Raw genomic sequence first — 13,800 nt, 5'->3', positions numbered from 1 at the left:
AGCTTTTAATATAACAGGGAGATATGTCCTATAAGAAAAATTCCAAAACCACAGTAAAAAGTATTGAAAAGGAATGAGTTCATCTGAATTAGATTTGTCAAAGTAAGCTTAATAATCCAACAGTTCTACTATATTCCTTCCAACTCTCCTAGGTTTTAGTAAACTGTCAGTCACAAGCTAAGAATTTAAGATGAGACTCTATGGAACTCAAAGCCCCCCAAATTTTATATTCATCCTCCCTTAATCTGTGAAGTTAACTAAGAGAATCACAATTTTTTTCTGTAGGTGCTATAGCCTGATACATGGTTTATTCCAACAGGAGTATCCTATGTATGACTTCCATATACATAGAAAAATTTATACCCTACTCCATCAAAATTCAAAGTTCTATATATCAGTCTCTAAATGTATATACCACACCTATATATCAATTAGCTCTCCATTATTCAGATAAAATTAATCTTCACTGTATTAACAGAACTAAGGACATACATACTTTTTTCAAACATACTTTTGAAATGTATGTCCTTACCTGTAAGAACTATAAAATCTAGGTTCACTTCTTTGATCAATGTTTTATTTCTCCAAACTTATTTACTCCTTTGAGAATCCATCAGCCAAAAATTCAGTGCTGTAATTTCAGCACAAAATGAGGAATAGTAAAGGTTTTTTTTATATTAAAAAATTTTAATTCCAATGTAGTTAACATACAGTGTTGTATTAGTTTCAGGAAGACAGTGAACTTGTTAACACTTGTTATTTTATACTTTTCAACCTAATTCACCTCTGTCACAGGCAAGTTTGGCAAGCTTAAAGCACTAACTCTGGAGGCAGACTACTTAGGTTCAAATTCCAGTTCTGCACTGATGAATGGTGTGGGAGTTTAATTATTCAACCTTCCTGAGCCTCAGTTACTTCATCTGTAAAATGGGAATAATAATAATAATAATAATAGCGTCTTTGTCATGAGGTTTAAATGAGTTAATATTTGTGAAGCTCTCAGAATAGTACCTGGCACCATAGTAAATATGACATAGCTGTTTGTTGAAGAAAAATTAAATAAATAAATGTTAGACATAAGATAAATTCAAGAAAGAAATCTAGTCCTGAGTGAAAGTCAATTCATTAACTAGTTGCCCTTAGTTTTTCAAAGGGAAAAATATTACAATTATTAAGGACAAGGTCTAAATAACAAGAGATTCCTACGAGAGATTAAACGAGTTAGACTTGTATTTTGCTTTTGTCACTTGGCTTTGATTCCACCACATACACTACACAAGAACTTCCCTATAAGTCCTTTGCAAGGAAAGCGGTTTTCAAGCTCCTGGACAATAAAACAATGAATGTCAATCACATCCTGTTACTTAGCAAATACACAGAACTCATCATGGTCACAAATACTTTCAGGAGATCCAACTGTGAGTGGTGAGTTATTAATAGCTAACATTTATGGAACGTTTTTTATGGGTCAGACATTATTCTAAGCATGTTACATGTATAATTAATTTAATCTTCTCAATAAGTCTGTAAGATAGGTCCTATTTATTATTATTACCATTTTAGAGATAAGAAAACTAAAGTACAGAGAGTAACTTGCCCAGGGTATTTACTTAGTAAGTCACTAACCTGGAATTCAAGCCCAGGCAGCCAAGCCTGAGGTTTCAAACCACAGCTATGTGCCATTCAATATGGATCATCATGGACAGGACTGATGACTTTAAAAAGCTGACCAAGCTAAAAACGTATGCTATGCCATGCTCTTCACAAGCCAGACAATGAGAAGATACTAAGGCAAGTTTCCTTCTTTATCCTCTCTCATTGTTCTCCCAGGCCTCCCAAGTGAATATGAGTTAATAAAGTGAAGTGCTTTACATAGTGCCTGGAACATAGTAAGTGCTCATTAAGGAGGAGGTGGTGATCAAAACAGAGTATGCTGCTGACCCTGCCTCTCTCTAATGGCTACGATATGCTAGGAACTGCTGGAAAGGAGTTGGGACAATACATACATGCAAGTCCACTCTTCAACCATGTTACTTTCACCTGACCATATATACAGGAGAAACTGCTTCCCTCCTCACATCTCTTTTTTGGTTTACAAAGACTGGATTGGGGCCAGAAGAAAGTAGAATAAAGCAGCTTTGTAACCTTCTGACTAGCTGCCAAGAGCAGATGCAAAGTCTGTGTAAAGCAACTTCATCAACTTAAACTTTTGACTATAAGATGGAACCTAGCGAAGGATTCTAATGATAGAAGCTCTGCATGTGACCAAGTGTCTTCAACCTCATGATTCTATATGGTTGCAGTCTTTAAAATGATGTGCCTAGACACAGTAAAGAACAGAGATGCCAGCAATGACAATCAGGCCAACAGGGTCTCCCTCTCAAGATACATTTCAGAGGGAAAAAACCTAACAAACCCAAACATTTTCAAGTTCAAAAAAATATATACTGGAAAAAATCTAGCAGTCATTCAAATTTTTCAAACTCCAGGTATAATGCATTAATGTTATCTTATCAACTTTGTGAAGACCAACAGTTTTAAATGAAATACAATAAAACAAAATAGAACAGAAAATATTACAATGCAGCACCAGTAAGAAAGACAATACTGTTTCACAAAACTTCTGATTTAATTTGAAACATTAATATGTACATATACATGTATAAGTACTGGATAATGTATGTACACCTGTGTAAGGACTGGGTAATAATGAAAAAAATGCATCTTACAGTGGGTCATGATCAAAAAATTTTGAAAGCCACTTTATCGGAATATTAAAAAACTGACCATTCAAAAGGAGGAAAATATCTTCTTCAAACTACACAGGAAACAGCATTCAGAGTTTGGTGTTCTCTTAATCAGTTAAAAACATTTTTTTTCATTTTATTTATTTTTTAGAGAGAGAAAGAGAGCACGTGCTTAAGATCTGCACGAATCTTAAGCAGATTCCACGCTCAGCACAGAGCTGCGGAGCCAAATCAGGGCTGGATCCCACAGCCCTGGGATCATGACCGGAGCTGAAATCAAGAATGAGATGCTCACCCGACTCTTAGATTTTTAAAGGCAATCCTCTGAAAAAGAATTAAAAAAGGAGAAGGAAACCATCTATAAGAATCAATAGTTTAACAGTTACTCCAAATAAACAACAGTTTCACAGAATGTGAGGTACTGACACTAAATAAATATATACTAAGAGGAGATAACACAGGAATGAGATAAAGCAAATATTTTCAGTTAATCTAACTATTAAATGCCATACCAGTATTAGAGATGGCTTATACTCTTTGCAAAAACTCTCATTCCCACTCTCAAGGACACTTATTCATCCGTGTTATCTAATCGCTGCTTCTGAACCTACAGCAAAGATTCAGTAAAAAGGAAAAGTAGATTTGAAAAACCCAGTGAAGTAGTAACACACTGATTCCTGGAGAATGCTGTTTTCTTTTTAAGGTTTTTAACGTTTATTTATTTTTTTGAGAGACAGAATGTGAGCAAAGGAGGGGCAGAGAGAGAAAGGGCGACAGAATCTGAAGCAGGCTCCAGGCTCTCAGCTGTCAGCACAGAGCCTGACATGAGGCTCGAACCCACAAACTGCGAGATCATGACCTAAGCCGAAGATGGACGTTCAACCGACTGAGCCACCCAGGTGCCCCCTGGAGAATGTTTTTTAATAAGTCATGTATATACTATTTTTTACCTTAAAATGTTCTCTAAATTCTGAAATTTTCTAAAAAAACAAATCCTATACACATTTTGGATTATGCTGTCCATAAACAGTGAAACTATCACATTAATATTATCAATCTAGTAGGAAAAAATTAACATCATTGTGCTAAATTAAAATTCTCTCTTATTTTGAAAAAGGAGGAACAACAGGTGAATCTGACCTAAATCTTTTTCAACTACTATGGAAACTAAAGAATAAAGTTCAATTCCACCTAAGAGCTAATCATTCTAATTTATTCCCATAGTAACACTGCTGATAGCAGAAACAACTTTCCTAAATTCAGTAATTGCTACATTATTAAATTTCAGGTGGAAAAAAACTATTGAAATTTTAGGAGAGAAACTAATTATCAAACCCCCATATAAAAAAGAATTGCTTTTGAAACAAAAATTAAATGTTTAAACCCAAGTAAAGAATATTCTAAATCATCACAGCAAAACTTTTCAGATCCACATTTTTCCCACCAAAAAGAAAAAATAAGAAAGACAAAAGCTATTATGAAAAATGGTGTATTGAATTAGTGTCTGAATTAACAAAAGGAATTAAGATATAAGAAATAAAACTAGTATCCCTAACCAAATGTCACTTCTTACCAGAAATAGCTAGTTAACCAGATTCCATGATTCTCAATTGTTTTAAAAACAGAAAAAAACAAGTTCTCATATCTCAGTCCCAGACTCTTACATCAATTAAACTATACTTCAACTATAAAATCTCCTCCTTCCCTTAGAGATGCAACAAGAATTTTTATATTTGGGAATAATAAAAGCACAAAAGAATTAATTAATATAATTAATAATATTCTAAATTGCTATTTGTATTTTTTAATTTATAAAGGAATTGGTTTGTGAAAGTTCTCCTCTTTTCTAAGTAAAACTAAAAGCACTAATTTAAATATATTATTCTAAACATAATAGTCCTAAAGAAATGGAAGTACTTAATTTTGCACAAATTTTCAAATTTTCCAAATTTACTACAGGTAAATCAGAAATTTCAGTTTCAGTTTTGTTTCATATTTCAAAGTTGTTAAATTCATACTGGGGGACATTAAGATTTCAGAGTTTAAGATTATTACATACATTTAATACTTTGCAGATCAAAGAGAGGAAATATAATAAGATCAAGAGGTAGGACATTTTAGGAGCACCTGGGTGGCTCAGTCGGTTAAGCGTCAGACTTCGGCTCAGGTCATGATCTCACAGCTTGTGAGCTCGAGCCACGCTGACAGCTCACAACCTGGAGCCTGCTTCCGATTCTGTGTCTCCCTCTCTCTGCCCCTCTCCCACTTCACACTCTTGTCTCTCTTTCTCTCTCAAAAATAAACATTTAAAAAAATTGGTAAGACATTTAAATAATATAGAATACATTTTATTAAATATGCTGCCTTTTCTCCAAATAACTCAAAAGTAACCAACTTCCACAAGATAATTTTTTTTAATGTTGATACATTTAAATTTATTTTATTTTATTTTATTTACAAATAGTTTATTGTCAAATTAGTTTCCACATAAGATAATTTTTTAAAGAGGGAAAAATATGGTCCTGTTTTCCTTTTTTAATACATGATTTCTGCCATCGAAGAAACACAGGTGGTAAAAGGTTTGTAATTTGTCTTAAGCCAGCATTGACAAAAAGCCCATGTAAAACCCCTCTCTAAGGTTCCCAGCCAAAAGTGGTACTTTGTTATGTTTCAGGCAAATTGGATTTTTAACCTTAACCTACGAAGGAAGAAATCACTGAATGAGTACAACTCTCCACAAAAAGGTCATGAACTCTAAGGCCAGAAAGACTACGTTCAAATCTAGCTCTCTGGCCAATTTGCTGTGTTACTTTGGGCAAGTTATAGAACTTCCATGCCTTGGTTTCCTCATTAGTAAAATGGAGATAAGAACAGTACTTACTTCACAATGTTGTAAAGCTTAAAGAGTTCATAAATGTAAACCACTCAGGATAGTTCCTGGCACACAGTAAGAGCTATATAAAGCTGCTTTTATTTTTACTGTTTTACCAATACAGACTTTTACACTTCAGTTGTGAAAATTTCTCAAATGAAATTATTTAATTGTACCTATAAAAAAAGAACATGATTTTATATTAAATAAACTGATGCAAATTAACGTAAGAACCTTAAACTAAAATAATGATGAGAAATTACTGTTTTGAAAACAATAGAAAATCATAAAATCTAGCTTAAAAAATCATATGCCACTATCACTGATAAGAAGTGACACTTGGAATTAAAATAAGCTTAATCCTATTTTCTTTTTTCCCTACACCCTAGTGATGTAGGTTATGTTAAATCTTACAGTTTAATTCAAATATGTATAAAGAAAACCAAATTCAGGATTTAAGTGTAAATGTCAGCCTTATGTATAATGTTACCTAGTTCACATGAACAGCCTATATACATATTATTAAAACTGTACATAGTAGGTACCCAAAAGAAACTTGCTGAAAGTAATGTATTCACCCTATTTTCTAGGGCGAATAAAAGCAAATCTACCTAGTACAAATACTAACCAAGCTAATAAGTTAAAGTGCATCCAACACAATTTGTAGTAAGATCTTTAAGATATGAAGCACTGACTGCCTTGATGGAGATGTGTTAACTTACTTAAAATAAGTCAACACTGTTTTTTAAAATTTACTTTTCTTTTTGTTTTTATTTTTTCCACCCAAATGTTAGAATCATTTGTTCCAGTTCTGTGAAAAATGCCACTGGAATCTGTAGATTACTTTGGGTAGTATGGACATTGTAATATTAGTTCTTTCAATATACGAGCATGGATTATCTTTCCATTTATTTGTGACGCCTTCAATTTTTTTTAATCAATGTCTTATAGTTTTCTGTGTATAAGTATTTCACCTCCTCGGTTAAATTTACTCCAACACATTTTATTTTTTTTTTATGCCATTGTAAATGGGACTGTTTTCTCAGTTTCTCTTTTTGATAGTTCATTATTAGTGTGTAGAAATACAACAGATTTTGTATATTCATATTTTATCTTGCAAATTTACTGAATTCATTAATTATAACAGTTTTTTTGTAGAGACTTTAGGTTTCCTACAGGTAGAATTAGGTCACTTACAAACAGTAACAGTTTAACTTATTCCCTTACTAACTTGGATACATTTTCTTTTCTTTTTTCTGCCTAATTGCTGTGGCTGGGACTTCCAAAACTATGTTGAATAAAAATGGAGAGAGTGGATATCCTTGTCTTGTTCCTGATTTTAGAGAAAAAGCTGTTGACTATGTTTGTGATGGGTTTGTCACATATGGTCTTTATTATATTGAGGTATGTTCCCTCTATTCCTACTTTGTTAAAGGTTTTAACTCATGAGTTTTACGATTTCAATGGATGCTGAAAGGTTAGGAATACTTATACATTTCCTTTTTTGATTTAAAATACTACTACAGGGCACCTGGCTGGCTCTGTCAGTGAAGTATAGGATTCTTGATAATCTCAGGGTGATGAGTTCAAGCCCTACATTGGGCATAGAGATTACTTTAAAAAAAAAAAAAAAAAGTAAAATACAACTACATATTTAAAAGGAGGAAACAGTAAAGTTTTCTTAAAAACATAAAATATTATGAAGCCCATATTTCAAATATGTTTTTAAACATACTACAAAAAAACAAAGAAAATACTCTGATTATTTTTACATTTAATAATTAGATACCTTGGGACTTAGGCTGATGGGACCAAATAAAAACACTGAGATGATGATGGGGTTGCTGCTCCTTTATCTATGTTCTCTGTCAATAAAACCTATTAATAAGGCAGTTCATAGCTTAAGCCATATATTCTGTATAAGAACACGTACCTGCATTTTTAAGTTAATTTAACTTAATTTTAAGCAGAAAGTCCACCTATTTTCAACTTGATTACAAATATAATAATTAACACCCTGATATAAATGAATATATGAGAAGAATAAACTTTTCCTAATATTCTTAAATACATTTTTATCCTTTTTTAAATGTTTATTTATTCTGAGAGAGAAAGAGAGTGTGCACACAAGAGCATGGGAAGGGGAAGAGAGAGGAGAGCAGGCTCTGTGCTGTCAGCATGAAGCCGAAAGCAGGGTTCAACCTTACAAACCGTGAGATCATGACCTGAGCCGAAATCAAGAGTCCAACGCTTAACCAACTAAACCACCCAGGCATCCCACTCTGAACTATTTCTATGTTGAACTATTCTATGTTAACTATTTTGAACTAGCCTTCCTCCATTTAAAATATCTTGTTACATGTAGAACACAAAAATCTTTTAGACAACTACCAAAAAAGAAGTTCTATCAGCCTTTTATCTGAAAGTAAAACAAAAAGAATGAAGTTAAGAAGGGGCTTAGGCAGATCACAGAAACCATCACACCACAAGGTACGAATGGTTAGGACGTGCATGGTGTGGGTGTACTTTGTTTCTTATATTTTTAAAGCTGCATTTTCCTTAAAACATATCCTAGGGTTCAAGAATAAATATTAAAATATGTAAAACAAAATACAGTAACAAGTAAAATGACCAAAAAAATATCGAAAATAGTTAAGCCAAATAAAAACAGAAAACCTGGTAGACATAAGCTAATGAGAAAATCAGTTTAATTGGAGTTCTCAGGGTTACAAAATAAGACTGCCAAACTAAAGGAGAAATTTCTATAGAAAACTGACAACGATTCCTCTCCTGAGCTTTACAAACACGTACACTAACTGTCTCTAGTGTATTTTTTTGTTGTTGTCTGGAAGGTAGGTAAGACGTGCAGGCTTTTCAGAAATTAGAAAGCTTATTAATTAGTGTTTGGTAGAAAGACCAGGACCATGAACACAGATGCTCCAATGAGACCACAAGATGTTCGTGTAAGGGCTTTTATGTAGCATTTATATCATAATTGAATAAAATAATTTTAGAAGAAAAGAGAGAGAGAGACTCCCTAAGACTTTTCAACTTTAACTTCTGCACGACAGTTTCTTTCTAGGGGCCTTTAAAGGCAAAATGATCTCAGCCTTGAATTTAAAAATCTGTCATAAATTCCTTCTCCTAGAATTCATTCCTATGACATAAATGTATTGAAATGAACCACGAGAGGGCCTGGGTGGCTCAGTACGTTAAGCTTCCGACTCTTGACTTCAGATCAGGTCATGATCTCATGGTTTGTGAGTTCAAGCCCCACTCTGTGCTGACAGTACAGGGCCTACTTGAGATTCTCTCCCTCCTTCTCTCTGTGCCCCTCCCCTGTACTCTCTCTCTCTCTCTCTCTCAAAAACATATAAATAAACTGAAAAGAAAATAAAAGAAAGAAATGAACCACTAAATACTACATTGTGCTCTCTGGCCTACAACTGTGAGGGAAATAAAACCCACTTCTGAGTGCACGCACAAGACTTCTTTATTTGTAAAAACTGACCTTGGAAAAATCACCAATTCTTAAGGTCTTGATTTCCTTATTTGTAAAATGAAAAGGTAAGTTTCAGCTCTACAGAAGCCTCCAGCTGTAAACTGCAGAACTCCATCTAGGCTTTGACTTAGACATGCTCAAGAAATAGAAAGTTCAGAAATGAAGAATGTGGGAAGACGGTCTTGCATCAATCCAAATATAAATCTATCCATGGAGTTCTCGTGGCAAAAAAAAAGAAAAAGTCCACAAACCTAGAGGTAAGGAAGCAGTTAGAGAGAGTCAGCCCATACTCTCTGGGGTTAGTTTTTAAGGATGTGAAATGAGGAGGCCAGGCTGAACAGAAGCCAGAGCTTCCAATGTAGGTGCTGGGCAGGAGGTATGGATAAAAAGCTTTCAAAAGGGTTTCCCTCAGCAGTTAGATAAGGCGTGAAAGCCAACCAGAGGGTCCTTCTCTGTGGCTTCTAGGACTAATATGGCCAAGCTCCAAAGTCCTTTGCTAAAAATAGCTGAAGGGACCAGCCCCATTCTGGAATGAGCAAGGTCTATGCTATGCTTGTGTATGTATGTGTATCATATAATGAGAGAAACTTTTCTCTGACTCACCAGTCAAAAGTGAAGCAGACACTTAAGTACTAAATTTCAGAGCACAATTTATATTTCAAAAGCAGATCACATAAAAAAATTTGCAATCAAATGCCAGACATGCACCACAAATATCGGAAAAAGAAAAGTAAAAAGTATCCAATCCTGTGTCTCAAACTATACCTCAGATCACAAAATCTGAGACACGAACCACTATTAAATCCAATCTCTTCATCTTAGAGGTGACTAAAAGCCATCAGAGAAATTTTAAAAATTTAAGAGAAACCTAAGTCTCAAAGGAGAAAAAGATGGTTTTGAAGACTAAGGTGGAGAGGCGCCTGGATGGCTCAGTTGGTTAAGCATCCGACTTCGGCTCAGGTCATGATGTCGCAGTCGGTGAGTTCAAGCCCTGTGTCGGGCTCTGTGCTGACAGCTCAGAGCCTGGAACCTGCTTTGGATTCTGTGTCTCCCTCTCTCTCTCTCTCTCTCTCTCTCTGCCCCTCCCCCACTCACACTCTGTCTCTCAAAAATAAACACTAGAAAAAGACTAAGGTGAAAACAGAAAAAAATAAAAGAACAGTCGAAGTAATAAAGTAGCGTAATGTCTGGCTTCAGAAGAAACAGGTAGAAAAATAGAAAGCTTGCCAATATGGTAAAAATGAAGAAACAATCTAGAAGAGGTCAAAGATATAGACACAGAGGCACACGGAGTTCAATTAATGAAAACGTACTTTGAAACTACGATAGTGCTTTCTTTAGCAGAAAACGTTTCAGTAACCGTAAAATTTCTGGCAACCAAGCTCCTAAACGTGGGGTTACAAATCTCCTGTCTAATGTCACAGCAACCGTCCTGTAAGTAAAGTCTGTAGAGAACACAGAGCTGATCGTCCGCCTTTCTGCCTAAGCTGTGCACATCCCCTCTCCTGGGACAGAAAACACAAAAATGACAAGACGTCCTCACGGCCTGTCAGCTAACAAGACCACACAAGCCCAATCGCTAACTGTCCCGTGTGCCTGCCACCTGTTAGCCTGCTCCAGAGAGAGCCCCCAAACTGTGCTCCAGCAAAGAAAAAGGGAACGCCTTTGTTGTTCCCTAACTACGGAAGCTACCAGAGTCGAGGACGACGCCTCAAGGCAAAACTTCCCTCAAGCCGAATAAATCGGCCCCGAGATTGGGGCTTTGGCTAAGCCCTTCTCTGAAGCTAAGAAAAGGCGGGAGAAGCCCAGGCAAGGCACAAATGTCACCTACTAGTCCCGGGAGGGGACAGGGATCGAAGGTGACGGAAATTGGGGGACCGGACCTAGGACCCCAGAGAGAAGAGCTCAGTTTCGCAGTGGAGGAGGGGAAGCACCATGGGGAGGTGGGCCGTCCAGCTGCGGGAAAGAACAGCGAGATCCCTGGGAGGTGCTAGCGTGAGAGCTGGGGAAAAGCGAGAGGCAGTGGCGAAGGGTGCGCTGAGGCGAAAGGCAGCAGACCGGAGCTTGTAACGCGGGGATGAGGAAAACGGCGAGGCGAGGTGTGCGCGGAGGCGAGCAAGGCTAAGGGGAGGTGAAAGAGACGAGGCCAGCGAGGGAAAGGGCTCAAGTGAGGGAAGCATTGCAGGGACAAGGGACAGGCAAAGGGAACCCCCACCCACAGGGACCGGGACAGAACTCTTGACCCGTCCCCGTACGGGCTGTACTCTACCGGCCGATCTCAGATCCTGTCGCGGCGGAGACTCACCCTAAGGTTGTAGAGGCCCCAAAGCAGGACATGGGTACTGGTCCAGACCCACAGCAGAACCCAGCGGATGGAGGAAACCGCGGCCTTAGCGTGACCCGGATGCGCATCCCTAGGAACCGGAAGTCAGCCGCCAGGGTCACCTCACAATCCACACCTCTTTCCACCAGAAGCCTCTAAGCGCATGCGTCAGGCCTCACGGGGCGGGGCAGGGAAACACCTAGGTCCCGCCCACCCCGCCGTTCCGGGAGCCCCGCCCCAGGTTACGCCCCTGGTTACGCTCCACTGCGCGCCTCCGAGGGTCTTAGTGCTGAGCGGCTGATTCTTCCTGCGCCTGGAAGCTGGTGCTTCTGAGGCGGAAACAGCGATGAAAAGCAAAAACAAAACTTAACAGTTTCGTTTCTTTAGAAAGTCTTTTAGAATGCGTGTAATGGCTGCCCCTCCAAAGCGATCGTGAGAAGAAATGCTAGTTGTATCTGGTAGTTTCAGAAAAAGTGCGGGAGGAAGAATAAATGCGTGAGAAGTTTTGGAAGACACCGGTGGGGAGGCGAACCCAAAATTAGTTTATTCCTAATAGCATATTGGTCTTACAGTAACTTCTATCTCGTGCACGTTATTTTGTGTGATAATTTTATCAGAAACAAAACTTACTGATGCTTCACGAACTTTAAATTACTACCCAAATAAGAGCAGGGTTGAATTCAGGCATTGTGGAGACCTGAAGTTTATTCAATTTGAGAGGCACTTTTAAGAAAATCCAAAATTACAAATACAATACTAGGTATAAAAATGCGTCTTTGGAGTGAGAAAAATGACAAGTCACAAATTTTAAAACTTCACAAATAACACAAAATCCAGAAAAATTACACACTTTTTAAACTGCTCGATACACCTGTAAAATACTTCTTTTCTACGTTTTTTGGCTGCATACTCTCTGATCACCTCTTCCTGTGACAACAATTTATTTAGTAATATCATTTATTGAGGTCCTTAACTCCTCTCTTTCACACCTTTCATCTAATTTATCAGTGAGTTTTGCAAAATCTGCCTTTAAAACTTGTTCAGAATCTGACCACTTACTGCCTCTATTGGTACAAGCCACAGTCATGTGTGACTGCTTTTTTTATACCCTTATTTTTCCACAGTCTATTACTATAACACCAACAGTCTTCTGTTAATGTCTTAAGCATACTGTCCCCCTCCCAATGGATTCCTATACCTAAGTGAAAAAAAAAATCTTAAACTTCCCTAGAGGACCTTCAAGATGTGACACTACCTACCTACCCCCAAGTACAACTAACCTCATCTCCTACTCTCTGTTATCTCCCCACATCAAGGCACATTGGTCTCTTTGCTATTCCTCAAACCTGCACATAAACTCAGGGACTTCATGCTTGCTGATCTCTTCCTGGAATGTTCTTCCCCCAAACAACTGCATCATTTACTTTGTCACCTCCTTTACATCTTTGTTCAGATGTTAACCTCTCAATGAGACCTTCCCCGCCACTGTATTTGTATTATTTTATTTTATTTTATTTTGAGAGAAAGGGAGAGAGAGAATCCCAAGCAGGCTCCACACTGTCAGCATGGAGCCTGGTGCAGGGCTCGAACTCACGAATCATGAGATCATGATGACCTGAGCTGAAACCAAGAGTTCAATGCCCAACTGACTGAGCCACCCAGGCAGGCCTCTGCCACTGTATTTAAAACTAAAGCACCATCAGGGGCGCCTGGGTGGCTTAGTCGGTTGAGCGTCCGACTTTCGCTCGGGTCATGATCTCGCGGTTCGTGGGTTTGAGCCCTGCGTCGGGCTCTGTGCTGACTGCCAGCTCAGAGCCTGGAGCCTGTTTCAGAGTCTGTGACTCCCTCTCTCTCTGACCCTCCCCTGCTCACACTGTCTCTCTCTCTCCTAGAAATAAATAAAACATTAAAAAATAATAAAAAATAAAAAAAACTAAAGCACCATCACCCTCTGTAAATGTCTTAACCCAGTTTCCCACTTATTTTTTCTCGAATAACATTTATCCCATCTAACAATTTGCTGATGAATTTGGTTAAATGTCTTTCTCCCACATATACACATCAAAATATAAGCTCTAGAAGATGTCTGTGCTTGGTTCACCGATGTGAACATCTTGGTTCAGCACCAGAGCCTAGCACATTGTAGGCACCCAATATATGTTTATTGACTGAAGGGATAAATTGCCCATTTATTTGCTTTCACTCATCTGAAGCCATGCAAGCTGAGCCACCAATTCCACCAGGGGGAACCCATGAGTAACCAATGTGGTATCCCCAGAAAAGTGTATAGCGTATATAATTCTAGAACAGAGCCACAGGAAAGTGCACAAATTCCTCCCCAGTGCAAAGACCACTG

The 13,800-nt window shown here is 37.6% G+C and overlaps 1 protein-coding gene across 4 annotated transcripts in view; it reads right to left on the bottom strand.

The window, feature by feature from the left end:
* The window catches only part of EYA3 (EYA transcriptional coactivator and phosphatase 3), a 93,956-nt gene extending 82,426 nt beyond the window's left edge, over positions 1-11,530 (bottom strand). For all 4 annotated transcript variants that reach the window (XM_077775474.1, XM_077775476.1, XM_077775475.1 and 1 more), the window contains exon 1: positions 11,427-11,530. The gene's annotated coding sequence lies outside the window, so the exon portion shown is untranslated. The remainder of the gene's footprint in view (positions 1-11,426) is intronic.
* Positions 11,531-13,800: the final 2,270 nt, after the last annotated feature.

Source organism: Crocuta crocuta, unplaced genomic scaffold (genome assembly GCF_008692635.1).
Source record: "Crocuta crocuta isolate KB4526 unplaced genomic scaffold, BGI_CrCroc_1.0 scaffold127, whole genome shotgun sequence".
NCBI classification, from domain to species: Eukaryota; Metazoa; Chordata; class Mammalia; order Carnivora; family Hyaenidae; genus Crocuta; species Crocuta crocuta.
The sequence above is the reverse complement of the archived record's forward strand: the minus strand, read 5'-3'. Positions and strand labels throughout refer to the sequence as shown.